At 50.7% G+C, this 15,119-nt stretch overlaps 9 pseudogenes; 5 read left to right on the plus strand and 4 right to left on the minus strand.

Annotated features, from left to right (window-relative positions):
- The first annotated feature begins 195 nt into the window (after nucleotides 1–195).
- Nucleotides 196–314, plus strand: LOC143931444 (5S ribosomal RNA; annotated as a pseudogene).
- A 100-nt stretch (nucleotides 315–414) lies between these two features.
- On the plus strand, nucleotides 415–533 carry LOC143931937 (5S ribosomal RNA; annotated as a pseudogene).
- Nucleotides 534–633: 100 nt separating this feature from the next.
- Nucleotides 634–752, plus strand: LOC143932341 (5S ribosomal RNA; annotated as a pseudogene).
- A 322-nt stretch (nucleotides 753–1,074) lies between these two features.
- LOC143931263 (5S ribosomal RNA) lies at nucleotides 1,075–1,193 on the plus strand (annotated as a pseudogene).
- A 100-nt stretch (nucleotides 1,194–1,293) lies between these two features.
- LOC143932594 (5S ribosomal RNA) lies at nucleotides 1,294–1,412 on the plus strand (annotated as a pseudogene).
- Nucleotides 1,413–12,648: 11,236 nt separating this feature from the next.
- On the minus strand, nucleotides 12,649–12,767 carry LOC143932637 (5S ribosomal RNA; annotated as a pseudogene).
- Nucleotides 12,768–12,927: 160 nt separating this feature from the next.
- On the minus strand, nucleotides 12,928–13,046 carry LOC143932099 (5S ribosomal RNA; annotated as a pseudogene).
- A 99-nt stretch (nucleotides 13,047–13,145) lies between these two features.
- LOC143931159 (5S ribosomal RNA) lies at nucleotides 13,146–13,264 on the minus strand (annotated as a pseudogene).
- A 669-nt stretch (nucleotides 13,265–13,933) lies between these two features.
- LOC143931621 (5S ribosomal RNA) lies at nucleotides 13,934–14,052 on the minus strand (annotated as a pseudogene).
- Nucleotides 14,053–15,119: the final 1,067 nt, after the last annotated feature.

Genomic DNA, 15,119 nt, shown 5'->3' on the forward strand with positions numbered 1-15,119 from the left:
AGAGCCCTATCTCTTCTCTTCTCTGAGGCTAAGAAGGGTTGGGCCTAGTTAGTACCTGGATGGGAGATGGCGTTGGAATACCAGGTGCCGTATTCTTCTTTTTATGTTGTTGACATTGACCTGTTTTTTTTTGCTTGTATCTCAAGGTGACTATCTTGGCTTTTTTCAAGAGGGTTGAGAATGCCCAAAGAGATTGCCTATGGGCACATAACCCTGAAAGCGCCCGATCACCTCTGATCTCAGAAGCTAAACAGGGTTGGGCCTTGCTAGTACCTGGATTGGAGACCACCTGGGAATACTAGGTGCTGTAGGCTTCCTTTTATATTGTTGGCCTTGACCTGTTTTTTTTTCACTTGTTTCCCAAGGTGACCATCTTGGCGTTTGTCAAGAGGGTTGAAAGTGCCTGAAGAGATTGCCTATGGGCACATCACCCTGAAAGCACCCGATCTCGTTTGATGTTGGAGGCTAAGAAGAGTCGGGCCTTGTTAGTACCTGGATGGGAGACCGCCTGGGAATACCAGGTGTCGTAGACTTCTTTTTATGTTGTTGGCGTTGACCTGTTTTTTTTCCGCTTGTTTCCCAAAGTGACCATCTTGGTGTTTGTCAAGAGGGTTGAGAGTGCCTGAAGAGATTGCCTATGGCCACATCACTCTGAAAGCACCCAATCTCATCTGATCTTGGAGGCTAAGAAGAGTCGGGCCTGGTTTGTACCTGGATGGGAGACCACCAGGGAATACCAGTTATTGTAGGCTTCTTTTTATGTTGTTGGCGTTGATTTGTTTTTTTTTTTTTTGCTTGTTTCCCAAGGTGACCATCTTGGCATTTGTCAAGAGGGTTGAGAGTGCCCAAAGAGATCGCTTACAGCAGCATCACCCTGAAAAAGCCCTATCTCTTCTCTTCTCTGAGGCTAAGAAGGGTTGGGCCTAGTTAGTACCTGGATGGGAGATGGCGTTGGAATACTAGGTGCCGTATTCTTCTTTTTATGTTGTTGACATTGACCTGTTTTTTTTCGCTTGTATCTCAAGGTGACTATCTTGGCATTTGTCAAGAGGGTTGAGAATGCCCAAAGAGATTGCCTATGGGCACATAACCCTGAAAGCGCCCGATCTCCTCTGATCTCAGAAGCTAAACAGGGTTGGGCCTTGCTAGTACCTGGATTGGAGACCACCTGGGAATACTAGGTGCTGTAGGCTTCTTTTTATGTTGTTGGCCTTGACCTGTTTGTTTTTCACTTGTTTCCCAAGGTGACCATCTTGGCGTTTGTCAGGAGGGTTGAGAGTGCCCAAAGAGATCACCTATGGCCCCATCACCCTGAAAGCGCCCAATCTCGTTTGATCTCGGATGCTAAACAGTGTCAGGCCTGGTTAGTACCTGGATGGGAGACCGCCTGGGAATACCAGGTGCCATAGGCTTCTTTTTTTTTTTTTTTTTATTTAGTAGTATGCGACATACAATGCAAAGGCAACTTCACAGAATGTGTGATACAAATAGTTACAAACAAACGATCATATTGCATGGATATCAGAGCCAATGGTAAGAAGTCAGAGGAGAATAGCACGTGTACAGCTTTGCGGTGATATCAAGATGAGATTAAAGCTCCATCTCGTTGGGATCCTCTACCTCTTAAAATATTATTGATACTAGCCCACCTACCCTCGAAGAGTTTAGATATCCATAGATAGGGGAAGAGTATTGTGCAGTAGTCAAATGGGGTCGGAACATACCATTTTCTTTTCCCTTTTTTGAGTTAAGAAGGGAAATAGTAGAACTGAAAGGAGGGAGAAGGGGAAAGAGAAGATTGGGGAAGGAAATGGCAGAAAAGGAAAAGATGGGGTAAGGGGGTGTCGTGGGTAGAGTGGATAGGGTGGGGTCCCCTCCCAGGGAGCAAGAGACGCCCTCGGCTCACCAGCTCATCAGCTGTCCAACGTTTGGAACAGCGATCTCCAATGATCACCATGAGCTTACTATGTCTCGCGGAGGTATTCTTCCGAAAAGCGAAACTGGGTCCAGTAGAACCATCTGTTCCCATGCTCCTCCGTTTTATCCCTCATTGTGGCAGTCAGGTCTTCCATTCATTCAATATCATTTACCCTTGCGAACCACTGGGTCACCATTGGAGCAGATTGCTCTTTCCACTGACTTGGGATGCAGGCCCTAGCTGCATTGAGGAGATGTTTAAGTAAGGACTTATGATAACGCTTTCTCGACATAGGAGTTAGATTGAGAAGAACTGCTGCGGGATCATTGGCTAAGGAAATGTCTGTGAACTTGTGGATGAGTCTCAGGACAGGCTGCCAGAATGTTTGTAATTTAGGGCATTCCCAGAAAATGTGGAGAATGGTGCCAGCCTGTTGCCCACAGCGACAGCAGTGGTCAGATTGACCGGGGAATATTTTGGCCAACACCACCGGTGTACGATACCAGCGTGTGATCAGCTTATATGAGATCTCCTGATATTTACTGCAGAGTGACGACTTATGGGCGAAAAAGAGTTTTCTGTCCTTCTGTGGTTTGGAGAATGTAATTTGTAAGTCCCTTTTCCATTTAGCTAGGAAGGGTGGATCCGTGGAGGATTGTGCGTCTGTCAGGATTTGGTAGGACCTAGAGAGGGAACCACGAATTGGGCCATCATCCAGGCAAAGTTCCTTGAAGGGGTGGACTTGTCTAGAGAAGAAAGAATGGTTAGGTAGTGATCCGAGGAAATGGATTAGCTGTCTAGCTCTCCAGCTATCCAATGCAACAGGTACTTGCTCTAGCAGTATGGTCCCCATGGGAATCAAGCCCGTGGGTCCAAGAAATAGGGCTGCTCTCAGAAGCCCTTTCGGGGCTTGCCTGGTAAAGGCCTGGTCAGACAGGCCCGGAGGGAATCTAGGATGTCCAATAATTGGGGTCATAGGAGAAGGGAAGTTAGTCAGGTGGGAAAGGTGAAAAAAACTATCCATCTCGGCGAGCGAGGGGACAATTAACGGGTGAGTAGTCACACAGGGCTCCAATGGCCTCCCCGCCCAAGGTAGACCAGCCAGTGGAACCCGCGCCATCTCCTGCTCTAGCTTGACCCATAGCTTCAGTTCCCTATGCCGGTGTCTTATCACATATGGTCCCCCATCGCATAGTGTCCGCTGTGTACTGCTCATGCGCAGTACACAGCAACACAGATTCCGAAAATTGCCGAGCATGAACGGCGCCTGCGCACTGAGTCCAGGTTCTATCCCCACTATCCAAGTGGACATAGAGTAAGAATATAAAAGAGCCGAGCGCAGCGAGGCCGAGCCCGAAGCGTGGCGAGCGAAGTTCACCTGCGAGGGGCCCTCTAATTTTCACAACCCTTTGTCCGCTTGGATGGTGGGGCTACCACCTCCACTCACCGCGCAAGCGCCGTCCAGCTTCGGAGATTTTCCGAAGCTTCGTCTGCTCCGTACTGCGCATGCGCAGTACGGCGCGGACACTATATCATGGCCGGACAGTATATGGCAGAACACCAGCACCAGTCAACCACCGGTGTCATGTGCGTCGCTGTGTAATATAGAGCAGGGTCCGGGAAGCCAAAACCTCCCCGCAATTTCGGTCGCAATAGCATTGCCCTACCAATACGTCAGAGGAACTTGATAAAGATTGAGCGAACCGCATGAAAGAAAGTCTGGGGTATTTTGATAGGTAAGGCTTGTAGTAGATACAGAAGTCGTGGCATCGCGTTCATCTTCAACACATTACAGCGTCCGAACCATGACAGAGCTAGTGGGTCCCAACTTTTTTTTTTTTCAAATAACTTTTTATTAGTATAAAGTGAAACATTACACGTCAGACACTTCAGTACAGCATTGGGGGAGCGAAAGAAAGAGAAAAGAAAAATTACAGGGGAGAACATACCATAAGAGTGGCAATCCGAGGATACAGGTGTCGACTAATAGTGTAAGATACTTGTAGTACACATTAACCCAATCAAACACCCCCCCCCTCGGGGGGGTTTGGAAGAAAGATATAAATAAGAGAAAGGAAGAAGGGAAAAAGAGAAAAAAGAGAAGAAAGGGATACCAAAGGGTAGAAAGAAAGGTAGAGAGGAAAAGGAGGGAGTAGGGGTGGGTAGTCATCCGAAAACTTCCGCTTGCCTGTCAGGGTCGATCGCCCTTAAGATTCCAGGGATTCCAGACTACATCATGCGCTTCCAGCCGGTCCTGTATCCTGGCGGTCATCCTCTCCATAAGCTCCACGTCTCTAATGCGAGCGTATAATGCGTCCGGGGTAGGGGGGGTGCGTTTTTTTCCAATGGAGTGCAACAAGACACCTCGCTGCGGTCAAGATATGGCGGGATAATTTCTGTAGGGATTTGGACAGTTTGGGGAAAGGGACTCCCAGTAAAAAGTGCTTTGGGTTCAGGTCCAGGGATTGGTCCAGGACACAGGCCAAGAGCGTACGGACTTCCGTCCAGAAAGGGACTATACGAGGGCATTGCCAGTATATATGCAAGAGGGTGCCCTTATGCCCCACACAGCGCCAGCACCGGTCTGTTGTAGAAGGATAAATAGCGTGCAGGACATCCGGGGTCATGTACCAGAAGAACAATATTTTGTATGCATTCTCCCGGTAGAGCGTACACATGGAGCTCTTAGATGCCTGTGACCAAATCACCCGCCATTGCTCCTCCGTGAACACTTCACCCAGAGCCTCCTCCCATTTAAGCATATATGCATGTTTGCCGTTAAGACCCATAGGAAAGGCGTTAATTATTTTATAAATATCCGAGATCATCCCCCTCTGTGCCGTACCTGCTGAGACAACTATTTCAAACAAGGTAGACAGGGAGAAACGGAGGTCTGATGAGATGGTCTGGGCAAAGTGACGGATTTGTAAGTAACTATAGAAGCTCTGCCGGGGGAGGTCAAACCGGGATTGGAGTTCAGTGTAAGTCAGTAGTCTCCTAGATCTGGGGTCCACCAGAGATCTCAGATGGAAGAGGTTCCGGGAGGACCAGGGGTGTTGCATCTGGCGAGATAGGCTATCTGGCACTCGAGGGTTGGATATAAAAGAGGTCAGGAGCGATTTAGCCGAGGTCAGGGCAAACGCCTTGGAAGACCTACGCCATAGGTTCTGCAGGTGGGACATGGGGCCCAACAATTGGGACTGGGGAACCACTGCCGCCGCACTCTAGAGCATACTATTAGGGTATATAGGGGCCAACCACTGGGATTCAATTTCCGACCAGCGATTGTGAGGCCACTAGGTAGTCCAAGAAGCGACCGCGCAGAGTTGGGCAGCCTGATAGTACCTGACTAGATCCGGGAACGCTAAACCCCCCATCCGATCGGGAGACGGTCATGACCGAGCGAGGTATCCTGTGCCTTTTATAGTTCCATGCGAATCGAAGTATGTCCCTTTGCAATTTTTTCAGGTGGGAGGAGGGGACTGGAATGGGGAGGGTCTGAAAAAGATAAAGGAGTTTCGGGAGGATAGCCATCTTCACAGAGGCTATTCTACCAAGCAGAGAGATTTGGTGTTTCCGCCACTGTAGCAACAGACGCCTAATATCTCCATAAAGGGATGGGTAGTTTGCCTGATAGAGGGAGGTATAGGTTGGGGTGATGTTTACCCCCAGGTATCGAAGGGAGGTGGACCCCCAGTGGTAGGGAAAGTTGGATCGTAGATGTTCCACCTCCAACGGTGGAATGTTAATCGGGAGGGCTTCGGACTTCGACGCATTAAGTTTGTAGCCCGATAGCGCACTGTAACGGTCTAACTCCATATGCAAGTTGGGCAGGGATATCCTGGGTTGGGTAAGAGTAAGAATTACGTCGTCCGCAAATAGCGAAATCTTAAACTCCTGGCCTCGCACCGGAACCCCTCTTATAGCCTGGTTCCGCCTAATAGACGCCGCCAGGGGTTCAATACAGAGGGCGAATAGTAGGGGTGACAGCGGGCATCCCTGACGCGTACCATTGGAGATGGAAAAGGGCGAGGAGGTGGCAAAGGGGGTCTTCACTTGAGAAGACGGGTTGGAGTAAAGATGTTGTATGGCCCGCAAAAAAGGTCCCTCCATCCCTATGTGGGTCAGCGTGGCGAACAGGAAGGGCCAACCCAATCTATCAAATGCTTTTTCTGCGTCCAAGCTCAGGAGCAGGGACGGCATTCCCTCCCTGTTCGCCACGTCGACCAGGTCTATCACCCTCCGGGTGTTATCCCCTGCTTGGCGGAGGGGGACAAAGCCCACTTGGTCCTTGTGGATCAAAGAGGGTAGGACCTTGTTAAGGTGCAGAGATAACAATTTAGAAAAAATTTTTAGGTCTGCGTTCAACAACGCAATGGGTCTATAATTCGCGCAAAGGATGGGGTCCTTATTTGGCTTGGGTATTAAGGTAAGGAAGGAACGTTGCATATCTGAGGGGACGGGTGTTTTCTGTAGAAAAGCGTTAAAGAGGCTGCTCATGTGCGGAGTTAAGAGGGGGGAAAATGCTTTGTAGTATTCGTAGGGCAGACCGTCTGGACCCGGGGATTTATGTGCGGGGAGGGATTTAATGGTCCGTTCCACTTCGTCCTCCGTGACGGGCATGTTCAAAATGAGCAAGTCCGAATCTCTAATTTTGGGGATGGCGCTGTCGGACAGGTACTGCTGTATACGCTGTGAAACCTCCACCGACACAGGGTTGCTAGGGATGTCAGGACTATTATAGAGCTCCACATAAAAGCCAGCAAACGTATCAACTATGTCTTTGGGGTGGGAAACAACTGCATTAGATCTAGTTTTTATCTGGTGTGGAGCAGAGAGAAGGGTTTTGTCTTTGAGCTTCCGCGCTAGGAGGGAGTGTGCTTTATTGCCCCTATCATAGTATGTCTGTTTGATCCTCAGCAGGGCTTTCTCAACACGGCGAAGCGCCAGGTCCGCAAGCGCCATACGCAAATTGACAATTTGACGATCAGCCGTGGCCGAGTGAGCCAGATTAAAGTCTCCTCCCACCACCAAATAACCGTGGTCATCCTTAAATAGACGTGCAAAAACCCTGGAGAGGAAGCTATGCTGATGGACATTAGGGGCGTATAGCGCACACAGGGTGATCGGCCGTGATTGCCACGTACCCTTAAGTATCAGGAAGCCCCCCCGGGGATCGCTGTAATGATCAACATAGGTAAAGGGTGCTCCTTGTCGGATCAGGATAGCCACCCCCGCCCTCTTATGGGACCCCGAGGATAGATACGCAAGCGGAAAGCTCCTGGAGGCGAAGGCAAAAGATCCCCCCCTGTCAAAGTGCGTCTCCTGAACCAAGATAATATCTGCTCCCGACTGTTTAAACTCCCTTAGTGCCAGATGCCGTTTCCTGTTTGAATTTAGGCCGTGAACATTCAGAGATAGAATCTTAGCCATCAGTCAAGTCTGGGGGGGGTAGGAGAGCGGTCTGTGTCTAATAAATCTTACCCGGTAACAACGTCCAAGAGGGACCGCCAGGAGCCAGGAGCAGACGCATTCCAGTCGTAGGGCCCCGCCACTACGTGTCCGATCCCTGCAGGCAGCGGAAGGAAGACAGAGGAGAGAAGAGAGGGGGAGATAGAAAGTGAGAGAAGGGAGAAAAACGTTAGTACAACGTTAGAAAGGCATCGCAATGAAAACATGGGCCCATAATCGGACCAAACATAGGGCAATATTCGGCCCCGAGTAAAAAAGTCATTCGGGACTGCACGGATTCCCAGGGGGCCACCAGACCCAGCGCACGAGGCGTGGGCCTGGCGGCCGCATAGGAGTCCAGGTCTCCTCATTCAGGTCCTAAGGAGGAATAGAGGAGCGTAAAATGTGTAAAAACTTGAACAGGAGCAAAATCACTAAAATATAAATAAGATGAATAAAATAAAGAAAAAAGAAAAACAACCCAAAAAAAGGGTTAGGGGGAGAGTCGTGAGAGCAAGGGGGAACCCACTCTCCTGAATCTCCCAACCAGCAGCCTAAGTGCAGTAAGTTATTGAAAAGGCACCAAAGGGGAAAGCGTAGGAGGTGAGGGTTGAGTAGCGATGAGGTCCCAATCGGGGAGCCGGGGGGGGGGGGGGGCGGATGCCCAGATCTTCACAGAAAGTCGGCAGATCTTCAGGATACCGCAGAGAGGCCGATTTGCCCTGATGTTTGGCAGTGAGGCTAAATGGGAAACCCCAGCGGTAAGGGATCTGGGCGTCTTGCAGGGTACGGAGCAAGGGTTGGAGAAGTCTACGTTTTTGCAGCGTAATCCAGAAGAGGTCCGGAAAAAGTTGCACTGGGTGGTTCCGGAAAGACACCTCACGGGCTAAATGGGCTTGTCGCAGGATATCCTCCTTAAGGTGGAACGAGTTGACTCTGCAAATAAAGTCCCTGGGGCCAGAAGTAGCATTTTTGGGGCGTAGGGCCCTATGAGCTCTATCCATCTCAATAAATTTAGTGGGGGGTTCTCCGAGGAGAGTGTTGAATAGTTCCTGCAAGATAATCTGAGCGTCCTCCGGGCCCTCCGACTCCGGAACCCCTCGCACTCTGATGTTGTGCCGGCGCCCCCTGTTGTCCAAGTCCTCCACATGGCGCTGCATATCTCTCAGGAGCAGATGGTGTTCAGCCCCTTGCGTTTGGATTTTGTGGACCGCAATTTTGGCCTCTTGTATCTCCTCTTCAGCCATCTCCACCCTGTCCGCAAGGTGCTTAAGGCCAGAGTGGAGCATTTGTATTTCCGCCCGACACGTGGATTTGACATCTTCAATCAATTGTTTAAAATCCTCTTTGGTAGGGATCGCTTGTAAGTATAATTGCCACTGAGGGTGCAGTGGTGTTGTGGTCATGTCTCCCGGGTTGTCCCGGTCTATGCGATGACGTGGCGACAGTGGCCTAGGGTCCACGGGTCCAGCAGTGCGAGAGGCGGGGGCATGCTCAGGGGGAGAATCCCAGACCCCCGGCCACTCTGAAGTATGAGCCAAGGGAGGTGGCTGGTGTCGTCCCCTGGTATCCTGGGGTGGAAGGGCTACGGGTCCCCCTGGGTAAGCCGACACCCCTGGTCGTCCCCCGTGACCGCGTGGGGGGAAGGGGTTCCCCGAGGTGCCCAGCCTCTGAGACTTAGGTGGGGGCGACCCCGAGTCAGGATTCAGCAGGGGTCCGTCCATTCCCCCGGGCCCCCGGTACGCCCAGGACAGGGGCTCCTCAGGGGGGGGAGGGCAGGGAAGTCCTCAGCCGCAAAAGAAAGGGGGGACCCCTCGGACACAGCACTGGAGTCTGGGGGCGTCCGGAGCATCCTGGGCAAGGCCAAAGAGCACTGAGTGTCCGGAGGAGGGGGGGACCTACTGCCAGAGGGCCCCAGGCCTAGTCCACCCCCCTCCCCGATCCGTCCAGTCCCGCACAGGAACTCCCCTCCGGCGTCCAGAGCTGCAGGAGTGCGGAGGGGGGACTGCGGTGCCGAGCAGCACAGGGATAGAGAGGGTCCCAGGGGGGGCCTAGTCTTGTGTCCTGGCGGCGGCGTGGGCGGTGTGGTAGGCCGCAGGTCTAGCTGGACGGCCTCAGAGGCGGGCGGGACCGGGGATCGACTCACCGCACCGGAGGCCTCCAGGCCCGGGGATGTCAGCCGCGGTGTCCCTCGATCCCCCGGTCCGTGCTGGAGGTTCGGATGGGCCCTGCGGGCCGGAGAAGGAGCCCGCGCCATTTTGGGAGGTCCGTCGGTCTGGAGCTCCGTCGTGGAGAAGAAGGACCGGAGGTCCGTGGCTGTGCCCAACGAGGCTGCGGGAGGTCCCCTGGAGCTGGAGGACCGTGTGGCCCTAGATTTCCCCATCGGATGGGGCTGGATTTTCCCCGTAGGTGCGGTGTAGCAGAGGCTGGAGGGAGAGCAGGAGATTTAGGCTGCCATCCGGGTCGACTTCCGGTCACGCCCCCCTGGGTCCCAACTTTTAATAACTAGACCACGCTTTACTCCACGCCGTCGGCAGCGGTACGGGTGAACGAGTGATGCTCGGACTCTTTCCCCATCACTAATGGGACGAGGCAGGGGTGCCCTCTGTCTCCCCTAATTTTTATTCTGACACTGGAACCACTTATGTGTCACGTTCGGAATGACCCGAATATTACTGGCATAGCCAAACCCTCGGCACACCACAAAATTGCGGCGTACGCTGACGATCTAATTTTTTCCGTCTCCAATCCACACATTTTGCTTCCCAATATACTTGCGTCTCTACGGCGATACGGCAGCCTATCAAACTATAAAATCAATTGCGCCAAGTCGGCTGTATTGAATATATTGGTCCCGGATGGTGAGGCCAAGAGGCTCCGCTCCGCTTTTCCATTCTACTGGGCTGAAAAATCTATACGTTACCTGGGCTTTGACATCGCAGCGGATTTAGCGCAATTGTACCCGCTTAATTTTGTCCCTCTCCTGGATAGACTGAAATCTGATTTGGGAAACTGGCATGCTTTAACGGTTCGGGCGATGTAATGCATTCAAAATGACGGCCCTCCCGCGGATCTTATACATGTTCCAGACATTACCGATCCGGTTACCCCCAATTTTTTTCAGACAACTGCAGGTGCTGCTCCGGGACCCAGAGCCCGTTTGCAATTGCTTGCCAGACCAAAGGACAAGGGGGGTCTCCCAGATCTCAGACAATACTACTGCTAGCGAGAGTCGTTGATTGGCATTGTAATGGCCCACACAAGCAGTGGGTGGAGATGGAGATTGAGGATGGATCCATTCCCCTATTGACCTCCCCGTGGCTCCTGTCCTCCCTACCAAAAGACCTCAGAGGTCACCCCGTAGTGGGAGCTACGTTGGCTGTTGTGCGGAGGTTGTTCCGCTGCACACACATTGCTCCCCTGCCATCACCAATGACTCCGGTTATAGGTAATCCAGACTTCCCACCGGGATTTACCAACAAGAAACTGCGACAGTTGACAGTGGTGGGGAAACAGCGTCTGGGAGAGGTTTGGCACCCGGGAGGGCTCCCGACCACGCAAACTGTCGCCGAGCTTTCTGACCCTCAGCTTGACTTGTTTAGTGCTTATCAACTTCGTCACTTTCTTCTGCCCATACAAAGGGCCCCCTACACTCCTAGAGACCTGACACCCTATGAATCCATCTGTCACAAAAGGGAACCTGTGCGACACACCCTCTCCCTCCTGTACAACCTATTGAGTAGTCAGGAGGAGGAGTCGACCCCCACCATTTATCCACAAATGGGAGAGGGACTTAGGCATCACATTTACCTCACAACAGATAGGGAAGATCCTGACCTTAGTACATAAAGCTTCCATCGCAAACCAATATCAAGAATCAGGATACAAGATAGTCTCACGCTGGTATAGAGTCCCATACCTTCTGAATAAAATGGATAGATCGATCCCGGATGTTTGTTGGAGGTGAAATTCAGATATGGGGACCATGGGACACCTTTTCTGGGCATGCCCGGCCTTGAGGAACTTTTGGGTTCCCAGCAGCGTGCCTTCTACACTTGACCGAACAGCCTGTTCGAAAATACAAAAAAACCCTCACGATGCAACTCCTGAATGCCGCCCGGGCCTGCATTCCCGCACTGTGGAGGCAGCCTCAGCCCCCATCCAAGGTGCTGTGGTATTCCAAAGTCAATCATATTCTCCGGATGGAAGAATTGATCGCCACCCTTCACAACACTGAAGAGGCATTTAGTGTTACATGGAGGCCCTGGAGGTATTTTACTGGTACTCGAGACTACATTCGGGAGGTGAGCAGTGCCTCTGTCCCAGAAAACGACTGAACATCTAACGATTACCTACGTAGGCCATGTTTGCTCTGGGTGGCATTCCCCCCTCCCTTTTTGTCTTTATTTTTCTTTTTTTCCCCGCCGCCATCCCCCCACCTCCTCTCTATCCGTCTTTGCACTCTCTTCTTCCCCCGTCCTCCCTTTTGACTATGCCTTGTCTCCTTACTAGCCTTCGGGACCCAGAAGAACCCCAGGGTTCTGGACATGACCGGCTCATATTTTACTCTGGTTCACGTAGGTCATGATAAGCTGGCTCGCTGTGGTCCCAATTGTTCTCCATGATTACATTTGTCTGAACGGAGCTGCACTACTCCGTTACTCAGTACTTCTGTACTACATGTTGGAGGTGGGGTTTCTCTCTTTTCTGCATGAAACTGTAGGACTCCCCTCTGAGAACCCAGAGTTATTTGGCTGCCTATTTTTTGTTACCATGTAATTGTGACCCTGGGTCATGCTGTATGGTTGACTGTTATATTTATGTTCTACTTAACAAAAGAATAATAAAATTAAAAAACAATAAGTCAATGCCAACAACTTAAAATGAAAGCCTATGGCATCGAGAAATCCCAGGCGGTCTCCCATCCAGGTACTAACCAGGTCCCAACCCTGCTTAGCCTCTGAGATCAAAGGCACACTCAACCCTCTTGACAAACGCCAAGATGGTCACCTTGGGAAACAAACAAAAAAAAACAAGTCAACGCCAACAACATAAAAAGAAGCCTGCGGCATTTGGAAAACCCAGGCGGTCTCCCATCCAGGTACAAACCAGGCCCAACCCTGCTTAGCCTCTGAGACCAAACGAGATTGGGCGCTTTCAGGGTGTTGTGCCCAAATGGCAAATTCTTTGTGCACTCTCAACCCTCTTGACAAATGCCAAGATGGTCACCTTGGGAAACAAGGGAGAAAAAACAGGTCAACGCCGACAACATAATGAAAAGCCTACGGCACCTGGTATTCCCAAGCTGTCTCCCATCCAGGTACTAACCAGGCCCATCGCTGCTTAGCCTCCGAGATCAGATGAGATTGCGCTCTTTCAGGGTGATTTGGCCGTAGGCACTCCTTTTGGGCACTCTGAAGCCTCTTGACAAAGGCCGAGATGGTCACCTTGGGAAACAAGCTAAAAAAAACAGGTCAAAGCCAACAACATAAAAAGAAGCCTACGGCATCCAGTATTCTCAGGCGATCTCCCAATCAAGACACTAACCAGACCAGATCCTTCTATGGCACCTGGTCTTCCCAGGCAGTCTCCCATCCAGGTACTAACCAGGCCTGACACTGCTTAGCCTCTGAATTCAGACAAGATCGGGTGCTTTCAGGGTGATGTGGCCGTAAGCGTTCTCTTCAAGACACGCCCAACCCTCTTGACAAACGCCAAGATGGTCGCCTTGAGAAACAAGCGAAATAAACAGTTCAAAGCCAACAACATAAAAAGAAGCCTATGGCACCTGGTATTTCCAGGCGGTCTCCCATCCAGGTACTAACCAGGCCCGACACTGTTTAGCCTCTGAGATCAGATGAGATTGGGTGCTTTCAGGGTGATGGGGCCGTAGGTGATCTCTTTGGGCACTCTCAACCCTCTTGTTAAACGCCAAGATGGTCACCTTGGTAAACAAGCGAAAATAAACAGGTAAACGCCAACAACATAAAAAGAAGCCTACGGCACCTGGTATTCACAGATGGTCTCCCATACAGGTATTAACCAAGCCGTACATTGCTAGGCCTCCGAGATCAGATGAGATTGTGCGCTTTCAGGGTGATGTGGCCATAGGTGTTTTATTTAGACACTCTCAACCCTCTTGACAAATACCAAGATGGTTATCTTGGCAAACAAGTGAAAAAAAATAGGTCAACGCCAACAACATAGACCCTGGCGGTCTCCCATCTGACCCAGACCCTGCTTAGCCTCTGAGATCAGGCGAACGCTTTGGTACATACTCAAAACTCTTGGCTGATGCTAAAATGGTCACCTTGGGAAACAAGCAAATGAAAAACAAGTCAAAGCCAACAATATAAAAAGATTCCTATGGCACCTTTAATTAGGTACTATCCAGGCCGGACCCTGGTTAGCCTCTGAGATCAGATGAGATTGGGCGCTTTCAGGGGGATGTGGCCGTAGGAGATTTCTTTGGGCTCTCTCAGCCCTCTTGACAAATGCCAAGATGATCACCTTGGGAAACAAGCGGAAAAAAAAAACCATGTCAACGCCAACAACTTAAAAAGAATCCTACGGCACCTGGTATTCCCAGTTGGTCTCCCATCCAGTTACTAATCAGGCCCGACAATGCTTAGCCTCTGAGATCAGACAAGATCAGGCACTTTCAAGGTGATGGGGCCATAGGCAACATGGTCATCTTGGGAAACAAGTGAAAAAAACCAAGTAATTGCCAACATTGGAGGCTAAGCAGGGTTGAGCAATCAGTTTCCTTGCCTGAAATAGGCATCTCAGAACTGCCATCTGGCTACTTCCCGGGTTTCCAACTCCTTCAACTAATCCCAGGAGAAAATACTTCGCATCCATCCTGGTGGAGGTTCCAAACATCCGATCAATGGTTCCTGTCACCTCTGTCCAGTAGCCGATCAACTTCGGGCATCTCCAAAACATGCACCGGGGGCAACTTGCGTCTGGCCGTTCGGCCAAACTGAAAAAGTTTACGAGGAGCATAATAGGTTCTATATAATAAGAACAGATGTGACATCCTCTGTGAGGAGAGCCACAATTCACCACAGGCAGGATTCCTGTGGCCAATTATAGCTCAGGGGGGTTTAGTACACACCCCACACTATATAAGGCCGCCAGCGCGGCGGCCTTGTATAGTGTGTTGCGGTGGTCAGGGAAAGAGGACGATAGGCAGGGACAGTGTCTTTACTGCTTGGGAACCTAGCACTGTTACAGTGGGTGTTCTGTGCCTCCTGCACAGTACACACCTGAAGCTACCCTTTATTACTGCTGTTCAATTTCTGCAATACATGCATCTGCAGTGCAGAAGTTAGAGTGGGTGTTGTGTGCATCCTGCACAGTATACACCTTATTGCTGGTGTTCTGTTTCTGTAATACAGGAACCTATCACTGTTACAGTGCTAGGGTGTACAGAGAAGCTGGTATATATAGAAGACTACAGCATACAGAAGAAAGGCTAGTGAATACAGAATACAGACTCGTGTATGTAGATAGGCTTGAGTATACAGAGATGCTAGAGTAAACAGTGGCTAGTTTAAAGAGAGGCTAGTATATACAAATATGTTAGTGTATATAGAGAGGTTAGTGTATAGAGAGAGTCGAGTGTATACAGAAAGGACAGTGCATATAGAGAAGCTAGTGTATACAGAAGACAGGCTTGGGTATACATCAAAGCTGACAATCTATACAGAAGACTGGGTAGTGTATACAGAGAGTCTAGTGGGTACAG

The sequence above is a fragment of the Lithobates pipiens genome, unplaced genomic scaffold (assembly GCF_037356315.1).
Source record: "Lithobates pipiens isolate NorthernLeopardFrog02 unplaced genomic scaffold, aLitPip1_a1.2 Scaffold_25, whole genome shotgun sequence".
Lineage (NCBI taxonomy): Eukaryota > Metazoa > Chordata > Amphibia > Anura > Ranidae > Lithobates > Lithobates pipiens.